Source organism: Corvus moneduloides, chromosome 5 (assembly GCF_009650955.1).
Source record: "Corvus moneduloides isolate bCorMon1 chromosome 5, bCorMon1.pri, whole genome shotgun sequence".
Classification (NCBI taxonomy): Eukaryota; Metazoa; Chordata; class Aves; order Passeriformes; family Corvidae; genus Corvus; species Corvus moneduloides.
Window position 1 is genome coordinate 71,173,367 of NC_045480.1, and position 15,786 is coordinate 71,189,152.

The following is a 15,786-nucleotide window of genomic DNA, read 5'->3' on the forward strand; positions in this document are numbered from 1 at the left end:
GGGGTGTAGGTAAGAGAGGTAGAGGGGGAATGGGGGCGGTGGTCGGGCTGGGTGCCCGGGGAAAGGAGAGGGGAGGAAGGAGGGGTAGACTGGGAGCTCGGGATGTACAAGGAAACAGGGAGAGGAGGGAAGGGGGTTTCAGGAGGGGAGAAGGAGCGGGGTAAGGAGGAGAAAGAAGGAGGGGTAGAGCGGAGGGTCGGGGTGTGCAGCGAGAGGACGGAAGCGGGCACTGAAGGGAGGGAAGGAGAGATACAGGAGGGGAGAGGGAGCCGGGTCACGGGTAGGAGGGGGAGGAATGGAAGGGCAGTGTAGGGGGTCGGGGTGTGTAGGAGAGCAAGGAGAGGAGGAAAGGGGGTGTTCAGGAGCGGAGAGGGAGCGGGGTAAGGGGTACGAGGGGGAGAAAAGAGAGACAGAGGGGGGAGACCTCACCTGGGCCCCGCCGGGGGAGCCCGGACCGGCCGCGTCCGGCCCCACCGCGCTCTGAAGGAGCAAATGGCGCCGGGGGCGATTCCTGGGGCTCAAATCACCTCGGCCCCGCCCCGCGCAGCCGCCCTGGGGCCCCGCGCACCTGCCCGGCCCCGCCCGGCCCGAGCACCTGAGCCGGTCCCGCCCCATCCCGAGCACCTGAGCCGGCCCCGCCCCATCCCGAGCACCTGAGCCGGTCCCGCCCCATCCCGAGCACCTGAGCCGGTCCCGCCCCATCCCGAGCACCTGAGCCGGCCCTGGCCCGCCCCGCCCTTGGCCCGCCCTTGGCCCGCCCCGTGCGGGGCCGCTCCGGGCCCGGGACCCTCGCTCGGGACCCTCGCTCGGCGCTGTGCGAGCCCCGGCCCGGGGGCCGCTCCCGGCGGAGCTGCGGCAGGGCCGGAGATTCGCTCCCGGCTCCTGCCGGTGTCCTGCTCTGGCTGCGCCCGGCTCGGCTCCCCGGGCACGGGCCCGCTCCGGCCGCGGGGAGCCGGGGCTCTGCCGGTGCCGGGGCAGACCCCGGCATCCCGTGCTGAGCCCGACGCGCGGGGCTGGGCTCTGCCCGTGCCCCCAAACGCGGGGTTTGGGCTCTGCTCTGCTCTGAGCCCTAAAACCGTCCCGGGAGCCCGGGCTGAGCCCCAAAGCACGGCACTGGGGCTCCGCCTCCAGCCCCAAAGGCAGGTCCGAGTCGCTGGTTCTGAGCTCTCCGTGTGGCCGGGTGAGCCCGGGATTGGGCTGTGCCAAAGGCAGGCCTTAGAGCTGAGAGCAGAGACTCACGCTGAGCCCGGTTTGAACACCAGAACACGGGATTTGGGCTTTACTTAAGCCCTCCAAACCCAGCACTCAGCCTCTCTTTGTGAGCCCAAAAATTGATCAAGTGAGTCTGATGCTGAGCTCCCAAAGGCAGCGCTGGGCCTCTGCGAGCCCCCGCAAGCACCCGGGGGTGGCTGAACCCCAGCCGGCAGCTCCGCACCAGCAGCAGGATCGGGAGGGGAATCAGAGCCGTTTTCCTGGCTCCTAAGGCAGAACATACAAAGCAGGAGGGTCTGAAAACCAAGCAGAACCTGCTTTCACATCGGTTTCAGTCAGAACTTCTAATTTATTGTCATTTAAACTTGATTATATCATCGGAAGTGGCTTAGGAGTCACTTCTCTCTCTGCTGCCTGGCTCTGGGGCTGTCCAAAGGCACAGGGAAACCCATACTGCTGCTTCCCGGGGAATCTGGGTTGGGCCCATTCCATACAACACCATCATCAAACCCAGGCATGCCACACAACCTTTATTCGCTAAAACATTATGACTGAGAGCCCCAAACCCAGGAACAAACACATCCTGTAGAGCAGTCAGCTCCCTGGCATCAGTAACAGCCAGGAGTGGCTCCAGCTGTAGAGCTGCCCCAGCTGTGGAGCTGCCCCAGGTGCTTCTGGTCAGGAGGAGAAAAAAATACGGGAAAAAGAAAAATTTTTAAAAAGACAGGAAAGCAGTGGGGGTGAGAGAAGGGAAAAAACCCTAGAACAGAAAAGAAATATTTGAAAAAGAAGGGGAAAGAAAGGGAAGGAAAAGGAAAAAAAGAGAAGGAAGAGAAAAAATGAAGAGCCTACAATATAAAGTAGCAATGCAAAAGAAGCAAAATGCAGATTGAACCCATCCACGCACCCAGGAGGCAGCTGGGCAGGGGGTAAAGCTGATGAAGCAGCAAAACTGACCCTCAGAGCACTGTCTAAATAAATAAAAAACCAAACCAATAAACAAAAACCCCCAACCAAATCCCCCCCCCGCCCCCCAAGCCCGCTGGATGCAGGAGGAGCCAGTCCGAGTTGCTGGAATCAGACCAGGACAAAAGTCCTGCAGAAGCCCCTCCTGCCCCTCAGCCCAGGTGGGGCAGCCCTGCTGGGCCCTCCTGCCCTGTGCCTTGGGTGAGCTCCCGGTGCCCTTTGGGAGCAGAGAGTGGGGCAGGGTGTGGGAAATGAGCTCCTGCCATAGAACGGCTCCCAGTCTTCCCAGCTGCACACAGGCACACGCCTCTGTGCCGGCTCTCCACTGGAGAAACCACTCTTTGCCTGGTCCTTGGTCCCAGCTCTCCTTTCCTCTGCAGACACATGCAGCATCTGGACCACATCTTCCCCACTGTCACTTAAACCTCCATCCTGGGGGAAACAGAGGGAAAGAGGGTCTGTGCCAAGGCTGCAGGGCGGCAGGGGAGCGGAGCCTGCGTCCCAGGGATCTGTTCTGAGGGGAACACCCGGGCTCCAGGGGAGCACACGGTGCGCGGGGGGCTGGGTGCAGCGGCTGGACTTCCATCCCTCGGGACCCGCTCATCGATGCTCTCCCAGGCACATTGTCGAACTCCTCAAAGCCAACTAGGTGCCTAAATAATTAGGAATTCTAACAGAGCTGACACATAATCCCCTGCAAGGGGCAGCCCCCAGTCTGGGACCCGCTCTGGTTCTTTTCCGGCTGCTTTCCAAGGAATATGCTGCTACGTCTTGTAGCACCACAGATGCCCATTTTTAGGGGATGAAAATCAGAGACAACTAAGGAGAACAGGGAAGGCTTATGGAATTTCTTTAGCTGCGCTACCAGCAATGGAGAAGAACTACGGCTCCTTCTTGTGCTTAAGGACTGCCCAGAGCAGCAGAAGAGACTTGGTTTCTGTTCTGTACAGGGGTGAGTTTGTTGTAACCTCTTGGTGCTCATCTTCAAGGGAATATGTGGGACGGTAGTGCCAGTATTTAATGGGGCGGTAGCTCCCATTCTTTCCCCCCATTAAATGCTGTCTTTGTCTCGATCTGAAGCGCTGGTGTGCACTCCAGGATGAAAGGACGCACGCTCCAAGCGTGAAGGCAGGACTCCTGAGGGGCATGGATGACTCCGGTGCTCCAGGTCTGGGTGCACAGCACCCGTGGCACTTGCCGAAAAAGATGCGGCTTTCCATTTGCCGAGCACTTTGTAAATGTTCTGCAGATACCTCTGGTTGTGTCTCCTCAAATATCTGCTTAATAACTGCTGTGTTTTGGTTTATTTTAAACTGTGTTCAGCGAAGTTAACGACACACCTCCCCACTTGTCCTCCTGCTTCTTTTCCTTTTAAATAATTTTAAGCACGTGATCTTTCCATGTCAGTATCACGGTGACATAAGGATCTGCTTTGGCTGCTACATTTAACGTGTTAGGAATGACCTTCCACCTCTATTCAATTACATGGGATCTGCTTTCTCAGCTGGGCCATTTATGATCATTTGTCTGGGATTTTCTCTATTGCTTTTCATTGTCCATCACAGAAATTTTCGTGCTTGCACTGAATAAAAAGAGGCAAGAAGTGATGGAATGAGTTGTTAGAAGCACGTTCAGAGGTGCCTGATTCCACAGATGTTACTTTATGAGCCGCAGGCCATCCTGGGGGGACACTTAAGGGGGAGGAGGGGACAGTGCCCAGGATGTGTCACCTTTATGTCTTCTTATCAGCAAACTGAATGAGCCCAAATGTTTGGCATAACCAAAGTACTGAGTGAGACTCAGGGGAGCCCCGGTTGCTCCGTACCCTGTACCTGCCAGGCGGCTGCAGCCAGCGGGGATTGGTCTCTTCTCCCAAGGAACGAGCTTTCATGATTCCAGCATTAAGGAAGCCTTGTTACTGCTCCCCACTGCTCTTCAGTGGCACCATACAAGGCAAAACCAAACCTCAGTCAAAGGTAAAAGGACTAAATAAGTGCAGAGGCACTTTTTCTGCTTCAGGACAGCAATAAACTGAATCAATAAGGGTTTTCATAATTTTGGGAGCTGTTGGCTGTAGGGTGTGTGAGGGCTCCGATTTCCGTGTTAATTTGGTTGTCTTCGGAGTTTAGAAAGACTGAAGGAATAACTGTGCAAGATTACTGTGTCTGTCTCATTTCTGTCATTTCTGGCAAAGGCTACTAAGGTCGTGGGGTTTTTTTTTTAATCTTTCTCCTACAGGTTTAACAGTTTTTTAAGCAATTGAACCTGATATTTGATCTTGTTCTTCCCCTGCCACGAATAGGAGGCAAAACAGGGAATTTGTTTCTCTCGGGTTCTTTGGGAACACCCTAATGCATTAGCACAACCAGCAGAGATAAATCCAAAAGTAAGTCTAGGGCTCATCTAATTTTTCAGGGATCAATGACAAATGCACAAGTGTCATTTGTTTCCTACTCTTCTATCATAAGCTTTCTTTTATTATTTTTATCTCCCGTGCCAGCAAAATTGAGTATGTCCAGAAAATAAATGCAATACAGTGGAAGCAAAGCTCCAAAGGCTGTGAAGTTAAACAGAATCTGGAATACTGGTGGTTCAGTTGTGTAGAACTCACACGAGCAGGAACAGCAGTTTACCTGACTGTTCTTTGTGCAACATCAGCTTTTCCCTATGGAGGCACGAGGGGCTGGAAATGCAAGTGTCTCAAATGCAAATCTGGGCCTATTCCCTGGTAATCGCTGCTAAGGTCAGTTCTTTTGTTTTTTGCCAGGATAGATGTGCAGTCAATGTTTGTTTTGTGTCTGAAGCAGCTCGGCACAGTCACTAAGAAATGTCTCTTCTTATTCAAAGCCAAAATGTTCTCACTTTGCCACTGGAAGTTTTGGCCCAGCCCAGAAATGCAGGTAAATCCAAGTGGAAGCAGTGTCCAACCCCCATCTAGGAAATCTATGTGCAAGCTTTAGGATTGCACAAGGAAAGGGAGAGGGTGGAAGAGACCCTCAGGTGGCTCTTTTATTGCTGCTGTCATCCCAATAAAGAGAACTGAGGAGGTTTAATGCTGACAGCGTCTCTGAACATCCCACTGTACGTACACATTAAAATGTTCTCCCTTTGGAGCAATCTGGCCCTTTACCAACCTCCCAATGGCCATGAAAATAAACTAAAGTGCAAATTATGCTTAAGTAAATCAAAGGGCGAGGGTAAAACTCCTATCTGCAGAATTCTTGATTTGTGCTTGTGGCCATCTGGTGTTGCTGCCCCTGGGGACAGTGACCTTCCTCGCCTCCCTCTGTCGGTGTTTCATTCCCTTACCTCTCTGGTTGCCACACTAGCATTTAAATGCTGCCTTCTGGCATGTAACTCCTTTTTCTTTTGTTTCCCCTTTATTTCTCTCTGTTTGGAAGTGTGTTGGAACAGAAATTTCCATCACAGCAGCTCTGCTCATAGAAACATAGCACAGTCTCACTCGTCGCTCAGTGTGGGCAAGCACCTTCAGCTCCAAGGAGCTGTGGAGAACAAGCACTTGGTCCCTTAGGAAGCATGGAGTGATCAGTCCATTCTGTGACAAGAAAATCCAGACAAATGCTATGGTCAGCCCTAACCAGGAAGATGCAGAGCCAATGACCTAGAACCTGCCATAATTATATTTATAATTTTTATGTAATTAAATGGTGTGATAATGCAAAGGTGGAGTTCAGAGAGCTTAGCCATTCCACTGAGGCTGGTGAAGTTACTTACGGGGTTTTGTATCAGTCTAATGTGTCTGAGCAGGATCAGGAATTAAAAGAAGAACTTTACGGAAATATTTTCAGAAGGATTGCTGCAAAGACCAGTGCTGCTTCTGGGGGGCCTAAAGACTGAACATTTTTCTGTTGGATTCCTCTCAGGAAGTACAGACCTACTAGTGCAGCTGTGGAAGGCATGGATGCAATGTAGCATGGAAAGAGACAAAACCAGAAAGGTAAGAAGGTCTTCTATCTCCCATCCTTCCCTGACCGCACTCTCAGGAAAAAATTCCAAACAATGAAATAAAGAAGAACTGGTTCCTACCCCTGCAGTTCAGCTCTCCATTTCATCAAAGTGCTCCTTGACATGACTTCGGTAGGGCTGTGCAATCCCCAGGAGAGGATACTCCCCGTTACAAAGCTGCTGCGCATCATCTGGCGCCAGCCACAACATCTGCAAAGGCAAGGTCCAGCACAGAGCAGACCTGGAAAAGGAATTACCTCTGGGCCCAGGAGACAGGAGCTGCCTCACCAGTCACGCCGTGCGGGCGGTGCTGCCTCTGTGGGTAAGTCAGCGGCCTCGTGCTGCAGAGCACTGTGCCTTCCTCATTTCTGCTGAGTGGCGGTGCAGATCCTGGTTCAAATGGTATCGTGTGTTTATCAGTATGTGGTACCACATTTCCCTCCCTGGAATAAGAGAACTGACATACATAGTACATTTTATAGGAGGGTAACTGTATAAGGAAGTCATACAAATTGTAAAAATTAAGCTATTCACAAAAGAAATGGAAGAACTGCTATTATTGTCAATAATATAGAACATGAGAATAGGCATCTCGTCTGTCAATACATAAAGGTCAGAGCATTTCCACCCTGGAAGTGCTTCCAAGATGGATCCTCTGAGCACTTACAGAAGCACGCAGAAGCAAAATACAAGATAAACACATTTGGGGTGAAAGGGCAAAGGGAGGAACTAAGAAAATGACTCAAGCTGAGCCCTGTCTAGCAGCAGTTGTAGACCTTAGATAGATCTGGGGAAGCCCCATTTCTGCTGCAATCCTCTTTCTGCAGGGCCTGACGTGGCGTTTTGTGGCTGGCTGGAAACTGCTCATTCCGGGCTTTGATTAAAACACTGTACAGTGTGCGAGGAAGCAGAGACTCGTCCTGAGACTTCTGAGTTATTCCTGTTCTGCTGGAAGCTGACATTCCACTGACAACCATCTCATAGCTGCTTTACACTCGCGGCTTTCGGTTTCTCATCTCAGGGACACCGACCAGAGCAATGCCTTTTTTTTTTTTGCTAGTTTATGTTCTTTGTTGTGAAAACTTCTCTCAGGATAGTTGATATCTTTTGGCTTTGTATTGCAGGCACAGTTTTTCTCCTGGTATAAATTCCTTCAAAGCCAGAAAGATTGACTTTTTTTCTTCACTTGTTAACTTAATGTAGGTTGTCTTCCTGCTACTCAATTAGATTGCATTTCTGCTGTGTGGGATAGAAAGGAATAAGAAGGAAAGAAATTAGAAAGAATCCCCCCAAAGTGCTACTGTTTCCCATTCTTGGTGCTTTATGTTGCGAAGAAAACAATTCCCATAACATAACCCCCATCTAAAATCTGAGGTTCATCTAAGCTCCACTGGATGAGAATTAGAAACAGAGAGTTTAATTTTAATGCAGTTTTAGGATTGAGACATAGGCTGAAAGGATACGAATCAATTGTTGTGAAGTTCTCTGGTGCATAAGCCTTGATTTTTCACGTGACGTGAAAAGTTGTCATTCATCTTTACTTCTTTATTTTGCCCTTTAGCCAGCAAGGTACTACAAGCTTCAAATTCCAGAATTGCAGCTTTTTGCCTTAATTTAAGGTCAACACAATTATGCTGCAGCCTCTGACTGTTTAGCAGAGGTTATTACATGAAATGAATGACACAGGTGCACAGGCAGAGTGCGATAAAGGCAAATCAAAGCATTTCATCTACAGCTTTTCACCTTTTACAAATTGTCTTGGAAAATGCAAATCACCCTGCACTGTAGTTCACTTGTTCCTCAGTTTCTGCCCCATTGAACAGCGTTGTGCCCCTTGAAGTCTCTTTCCACTTTCTTACACTTTTCACTCTTTCTTTCTTCCCCCTTTGCCTGTTAGAACACCACTCTTCTTGCTCCATCATTCTCCCTGACAGACTCCTGCCTGCAGCTTTGGCAGAACACTGCTTTTTGTTGTAGTTCCTCTGATCTGTTTTGGTGCCCAGAGTGTCAGCTTGTTTCTGAAAAGACAGATCTGCTTGAGAGTAAAGATGTCTGCTCGCTGAATTCCTCATGTGAATGACTCAAACTCTGTTTGTGGAGGGACTGGGAGCCAGATCTTTCCTCTCCTTTTTTCCTTCATTATGCATGAAGGAACATGGGTGCCTGACTCCCAGAGATGTGGAGAGAGGGACAGGTTTATAGCAGAGCAAAGAGAAGGAAGGTGGTAGGAAGAGACTATTCCTATCTGACCACAGTTGGACCCTGCAGAGCACGCTTGCTATCAAAACATTTCTCTCTCTGATAAGTCTGAAAATACACAACACAGAAAAGCGGCTGTGAATTACCTCTAAATGTGGCAAAACATTTTAAATAAAGGGCAAAATCCTGTCTGCTCTTTTTATTGCATTAGAAAAAAGCAGCGTGAACAGATAAAATGTTCAGGCACCAGATGAGAGCAGACAGAACCAATAAAATCCGAAATAAAGAAGGTGTTTTATTGTGCTCTGGTGAATGGGGGATGATGTCTCTGAAGTCTCTCTCCCCACCTCCCTGTGTACGGGTTGGATGCTAAGGGGCCCTTCCTGTAATTGCTGCCTCGCGCTTGCTGAGCAGGTGGAGACAGAGGAACACAAGAATAACCTCTGTGGAACTCCTCCAATGACCATATCCAGTCCCAGACTGAGGTCCCTAATAGTGCTTTAATGACTGTGTAAAGAATTACGGCACATGAAGGCTGATCCCAGGACATGCAGCACGCCATCCGTAAAATCGGCCACGTGCCAGCCTCTCCCAAGTGTAGATAAATGAGTGACGGAGGAAGAGGTCACGAGGATTACGCAGAGTAAGAGATTTTCTGGGTGTGAGATCATCAGATCATTCAGACTCAGCACCTGTGTGGCACATGGTAAATAACCCCGCTGCGGGGCCCTGGAGTCCGGCCGGTACCTTGTGTTAAACGGGTGCAACGAGGCACCGAGTCCTGCTCGAGAGCCACTCAGAAATGGGAAATCAGACACTGCCTTTGCTGTGGTGTTTGGGTGAACTAATTCAGAAAGCTCAGAAGATCCCTTTGCCTGTCTTTAGACAGTAAAATACTGCAGGGAACATGCAGAAATGACTTGACGTGTTTAGACCTTATTGTGAAGGAAGAGCCACGGGAAACAGGAACGCTAATTGTTAAAAGGAGCGCTAGGACTCACTTCAGAATTGATCTGTCCTTTGTGAGATCGGTCTTCAAGTGGTGACACATCGTCCTTGGGAATTCATCCTGCCAAAAGAGAGGGGAAAAGAAAAGGGATTTTCCTGAATGGCTACTCTAAGTTTTAAGAGAAGTATGACTGTATAAAAGGAGCAATAGCAAGAGAGTAGGGAATGTTCTGGGGGGAAAAAATAAGAGATTGTGCATTCCGGACCAGACACTGACAGAATGGACTTGGCCACTACGTCCAGCTGCAACTGCAGCAGTTGAATCAGCTGGATAAAATCTACTGTGTAGAAGTAAAGTCTTTATGCAGACTTGCAGCAGAGTTTGTCTTTTGTTAAGGAAAAACCCCCAAACCTTGCAATGTAAAATCCTGCACGTGGATTATACACGTATTTTGTGAACGTATTTCAGATCAACGTGGAAGAGCAACAATTTGGGAACCTGAAATATCAAGTGAGAGCAATTTGTACAGGCAGCCTCCTACACTGTGGGACTGCACAGCCTGAGGATGCCCCAGCTGCAAATACCCTGATGCTGCTGAATCTCAGTTTGAACTCAAACTCAACCCAACAGGCAGAAGGTGCCTCTCTAATTCCTCCTCACAGGAATGCATCCGTTCATCACTTCTAGGCTGTGACAATGGATTTTCATATTAAGGAAGCACTTGCTTCCTAATAGAGATTATATTAAAAAGATTAATTTGGGGTACTTTAAAAATATTTATATTCTCACACAATAATTTATTACCCTATACCTTCATTACTGATATCAAAAGACATGCAGAGATTGATGAAGAATTAGAATGGTCCAGCATAATCCAGTGATTGAGTTTCCAAGTCCCACTTGAAGGTTATGGCTGTTGACATTTAATCTACTTGATTTGATCTAGCATGGAATTTTGGCTTCTCTGCACCAGAAAGCCCATTTGTAGGTGTACGTTTCACCCTGTTCTGCAACAGCACCTCAGGTGAGATGAGAGGTTATTGTAATGTTAAGTTGTGTTTGCTGCTGCATGTGAGAGCACAGCTCGGATCACCGAGGCTCTGGTGAGCACACGGATAACTGGATTTGCTTGGGCAGTTCTCCTGGAACAGCACTGTGCAAAGGTGGGGGCTTGCCAGAGCTCTGGAATGTACTTCTGTAAGTTAGCAAAAAGAAAGGAGGGCTGTACAGACAGAAGTGCCCAAAAGATCTCCTCATAGCTGGGAACTACCATGAAGTAACTTCACTGAAGCGTCATAAGTATGTTTATCCCTAACACAGGGCTGAGCGTTTATTCATCATTTGGGCTCCTGCCACAAATCATTCCCATTCCAAGAGCCAAGTCAACAGATGGTGCAGCAGTAACCCTTCAGTGACCTGCTGGCTGGGCAAGGATGCCCCAGCCCTGACAGGAGCTGACCCACCTGACACTGGCCAGGGCTCTCCCGAAGCACAAACGCTGCCTTAAACAGAGCACTTCCCCAAGAACAGCTCAGCAGCTATGACAGGAACCACCTCTTAACTCAGGCACTGCAGAGCAGTGCTGGGAAAAAGCAGTAATTAATGCAATTAATTTTTTATCACCCAGGAAGAATTTTACAGACAAACACAAAGGTAACTAGTATTTCATTGCTTTTTAGCTTTTTCACAAAGAGTGAAGCAAACAGAAATCTGGTTTAGCTGCCAGATGTAAAAGAGAAGCTCTGAAGTGCTGGCTTTTGTGCACGTGTTTGCTCACAGATTGCAGCAGCGTATCAGCAGCAAGTTCAGTTCAGGGCTCTGCTCACTGATTCCCTACAAATATCCCAGCTTCTACAAGTGTCATTGTAGCAGTCAGATTGTCTCAGTCCATCAGTAAATCCGAGCTGAGAAATAAATATCCGTACTCACCATCGTAGAAAGGGCTTGGGGTCTTCTCTAAATGTCTGAGGAACTTAGAAACTCCCGCTAAATCTCCCATTCTTGGTAGGTATCACAGAAATGAGGAAGCACTTTTCACAGGTTATTGACAGATGCAAGGCTTTCCTTTGGCAGGTCTCTGAAATAAAGCAGAAGTCAGGTTTGGTGGAAAACAGTTACTGTGATTTATAAAGCAATATTTAATATTAAAGCAGAACATGAAACTCCTTGTGTTTGTTGAGCTGCCAGACAGAAAAGCTCTGACTGAGCTCAGCTGAAACAGAAGATTTTGACCATTTTGTAACGCCTTCGATGCTTATAAAGGACAACAGATTTTGAAACGACAACTTAAGATGCTCTAAATCTAATATTCAGAAACATTTCTGTATAAAAAGATGTAAAAAACAAATATTCCTTATAATCACTGAAAGGATTTGGCATTTTTCATCAATTCTCCAATTTAAAAAAAAAAAAAATCTCAGCTCAACTTAGACAGTCATGAGTACTATCAAAAAGGAATTTCTTTTGGTGTCTGTAAATAGCACCTTTGTGCCATTACAGCACATTTCCAGCAGTCTTGGAACATGGCAATCTTTTGTCCTCAGATACTAAAAGAACTACATTCTGAAGTATTTAGCTATAAATATATATATGCTGCTGTGCTACACTGAACAGGCACTTAGCAGCCAGACACTGCACATCTTGTGACTTCACACCTGCACTGAAAGCAGGAAATCTCATTCGGCCTCGCTCCTGTCTAATACAGTTCTATCCTAATGGTGCCAAAATGCAAAGCAAAACTTGGACAGGCAGGAAAAGAAGACAAATGAAAACATTCTCTGAAATAACTCCTGGAAGATAAGGGCAGCAGTTCAGCTGCTTGATAATTATCTTGCCATGGGAGACATTATGAGTGAGGCATTTATTTGGGCTGTGTCTTACTTTGAGCTCTGTGAATAATTCAGAATAAAATTTCCCAAACGGGGCAGGTAATTCCAGCGACCTGTGCTGGTGAGAGCATGGTTTAACATCAACGTCCAATTCCGTGCCACAAACCAGGAGTCTGAAACACCACACCAATCCCCAAACTGAAGATCTTCACTGGCAGGAAAAGGTGTTCTGTGCTATAAAAAAATTCCCTTGTCAAATTGCTCCTGCTGAAAGGATGCCAGGAAAATTCAATACAGTGTAAATAGAACATGAACTGAAGTCCCTCACTGCAGGTTTGATTTACCTGGCTGAGTTCCAGGGAAAAATAATAGTACACAACACGGTGCATGGATACATCAGCCCACTGCACTTAACACTTTTGCATGGAGTAATTAAAAACGACCCCCTCGTAAATTATGTAGCAGGAGTTTTGTACTGAAGGAATTAAAGTGCAATTCCACATACTTGTATAATCCTTGCTTTCCCAGTAGCTACGATCTAATAACAGTAAGTCAAAGAAAAACAAGGAAAATTTGAATCCTTATTTTGTTTCAAAAGTGGGCCTTCTGTGTACAAAGTTGTTAGGAATTGGACTGCTACTACTTGGTAGTAAACTGTTGGCAAACAAAAAACGTGCTACCAAAAATAACTTTTCATGTCTGTTTTTAGCACCTGTCACCTGGGGATGCTAAACTTTGGTGGCTTGTTGTGATCAGACGTAGAAAGCGTGCCCTCCCTCCTCCCCTCTCTTCTGCATCAGTGTAACTGTATCGACTTTGTTGTTTCTGAGTCGTACGGGGAGGAGTGAGAGAAGACCCATTCCCCAGGAGTAAAATTCCAATTTAAGTGTAGGCTTGGGTACAGCCACTTATCCATATGAATTACGTGAAAGTCATGGATACTCCGGGTGTAAATCCAGGTGGAACCGTGCCACTGATCTATGAATGTGCTGCACTCCTGAGAGGAGAAAAAACAAACCGAAAGACCTGACAGCCTTATAAAAGCATTCCCATCGTGGCATAATCTTCTAGAAAAAAAATAAATCATAGCCCATCTTTTTGCAAATTGACCTGTAAGTCCCTGGCAGCAAATCAATAGGATACAAATGAAAAATAATAATGCAATAACAATGCTATGTATTATCCTAGGCCCCAGATGAAAGCCTAGGAACGATCGATACGATAAAGATTCAGCACTGCTACTCTCTTGCAAAGGAATGGCAAAATAACAGACTGATTTCAGAAGGTGGCTGTAAAACACACCAAACCCATCTGCCTCGAGATGGAAAGAGAAGCCCAAATATAAAACACTTCCTTGTTTGTTTGTCTGTTTCTTCTCCCCCAGACTTGCATTAATTTGAACTGGAATTCGAGGGAGCAATTTTTTTGTTGTTCTTTGGAGAAAAATCAAGGAAGGGAAAGAATCATCCATTTATCCTCAGCCCAGGAAGCTCAAAGACAAAAGCTCACTTGCATACCACAGGAATATGAGAAGTGGTGGCTTCCCCCACGGACCTACGTGCGCTTGGTTCAGTATTTGATTTTAATATTCATTTCCACTGACAGGGGGCACGCAGCACGTGAGAGACAGGCCTGCTTAGGAGGATGGCCCGCGTGTGACACCTCACGGAAGGCTCAGAGGGAAGCACTTCTAGTGCCAGCTTCGGGGCTGGCTTATGCCCAAACCAAGAGTCAATCCTAAGGCCAAGAACTACAAGGTAACTGATTAAGCAATTAATAACTAATGGTATTCTTTCTCCCTGTAGGTTTGCAAGGTGCTCTTTGGACAAGCAGCAAAAGCAGAGGCTTCCCGAAGTCAGACAGTTCAAGGAGAGGGGATGAAGGCAGAACTGAGGGAGAAGTGGCAAACCCACACGAGGACACCAGCAGTGCCAAACAGCCCTACCCATGCAGCTTGTGTTCCTGCCCGTACGAGGTGAGCAGCTGCCTCCTGCATTAGTCTCAGTATCTACCCACAGCCACCTCATTGGGCAAGATTTTTATAAATGAGAGCATGAAAAGGTTGTGGCAACTTGTGCATTCCCAGGACGATGTAAAATAACTTCCACAATCAATGCAACATGGCACGTGGCAGTTACCCTTCGATCTCACTTAGATTTTCATTTTGCGTTACCAAGCACAGGGTGAAAATAAAATGCCTTTCCTGAAAGGCAGCCAAAAGCCATGGGTTTTGAATTCCACTTTATGTTCAGAGCTTTATCACAATTTCATATGAAGAACAATTTCATACTAATGAGCTCTTAGCATAGAAATTGCCACAATTGCTTCAAGGTGCATTTGAAGTTATTTATCTCCATATGGGTGCATTGCTCTAAGAATTTTAAGACTTATTTCAAGATTAATCCACAGTTTGTGGTTACAAGGACAGAACAGAGATCCTCACGTAGCTCCAGCCCCAGGACGGGCCACCACCTGTGAGGTGACAGGTGACAGTTCCCTCTTGATCCCATTAAAACCATGAGCATTGAAGTTACTGTGGCCTCCCAAGTAAAGGGTGAAAGTCTCACTTGATGTGACAGCTTCCAGTTCCTGTGGCACATCAGCCAAAGGAGATGTTGGAAAGTATTGCTGGAAGGCTCTCTCTGTCAGGGTATGGTAAGATTTCCCCATCTTAATTCTGGGGTTTTTTAAGCAAATTCTGTTCGCATGGAGTTTTTTACCCTTTATAGTGTCTGTCTCTGTCTTTTAAACAGCATTTGTTGCAAATCAGAACCACCTCAAAAATCTCGCTTTGGGGATGATCTGAAAAAAAACCAACCAAAATTCTTTATAGAAATAAGATGAAGTTTTTCAGACAGCTGCAGTTCCCACCTGTTTGCAGCATTTAGGGAAAGAAACACACAGGCGTTTTCCCAGATGTGCCAAACTGGTTTCGGCATTATCCAGTCCTTCTGTTCTCCCTCAGCATGCTGCCATTGTCAAACCTGAAGGGAGAAGTCTAAGGAGATGCTCCTTCTGAGCCTGCAGAGCAGTCCCTTTTCCATGCAGGCCGGCAAACCGAGCCCGCGGCGCTCTCAGGAATTCACCGCGACGCCCAGAGGAGCAGCAGCTGTTCCCACTCCCTGCTGGACAGCAGTGCACCTGTAGAAGTGCCAGCACGAGCCTCTGCTGAGGCTGCACCAGCCCCTGCTGCTCCTCACTGCCCTTTTCCCGCAGGGAAAGCTTCCCCCAGCTCCTCTGGAGGGGGGGTTGGTTTGGAGAAGGAGCGTCCGAGTCCGCGTTCATCTGCTTCGGGCAGAAATCCACGGCGGTAGCTCTGCTGTGGAAGGAAAGGAATCGATGCCTGAGCCAAAGAGAAGCGCCGGGCCCGTGCGCCAACGAGCGCTGCAAATGTGGGAAGGGAACAGGAACTGGTGCCCTTTCCCTTTCTCCTGGTGTCAGCCCCTCCTGGCAGAGACACAGATGCAGCATTGCTGGTTCTTGCCTGTGAACTTGAAACAGGCAAAGAAGAAAGACAGTTGCAGGCTAGATAAGGAAAAATCTTCCAGTGGAAGTGACTCCGTTTCAATTTTAAAAAGCCAGGAGAAGATACCCTGCAAATACTCTTTTCTACAGTCAGGGCTGGTTATTACCTTGGATACTAAGTCAGAGCTAAATATATTTTCA

At 47.7% G+C, this 15,786-nt stretch overlaps 1 long non-coding RNA gene across 2 annotated transcripts; it reads right to left on the reverse strand.

Annotated features, from left to right (window-relative positions):
* Positions 1–2,523: 2,523 nt before the first annotated feature.
* Positions 2,524–15,786, reverse strand: LOC116444074. Of its 2 annotated transcripts, none has more exons than XR_004240205.1 (5): positions 14,992–15,786; positions 11,222–11,369; positions 9,345–9,412; positions 6,402–8,176; positions 2,524–2,610 (listed from the first exon to the last, which is right to left on the reverse strand). It is a non-coding gene; the product is annotated as an uncharacterized LOC116444074 (long non-coding RNA). The 2 variants fall into 2 exon arrangements; XR_004240204.1 differs by having other exon boundaries at positions 6,226–8,176; positions 14,992–15,784.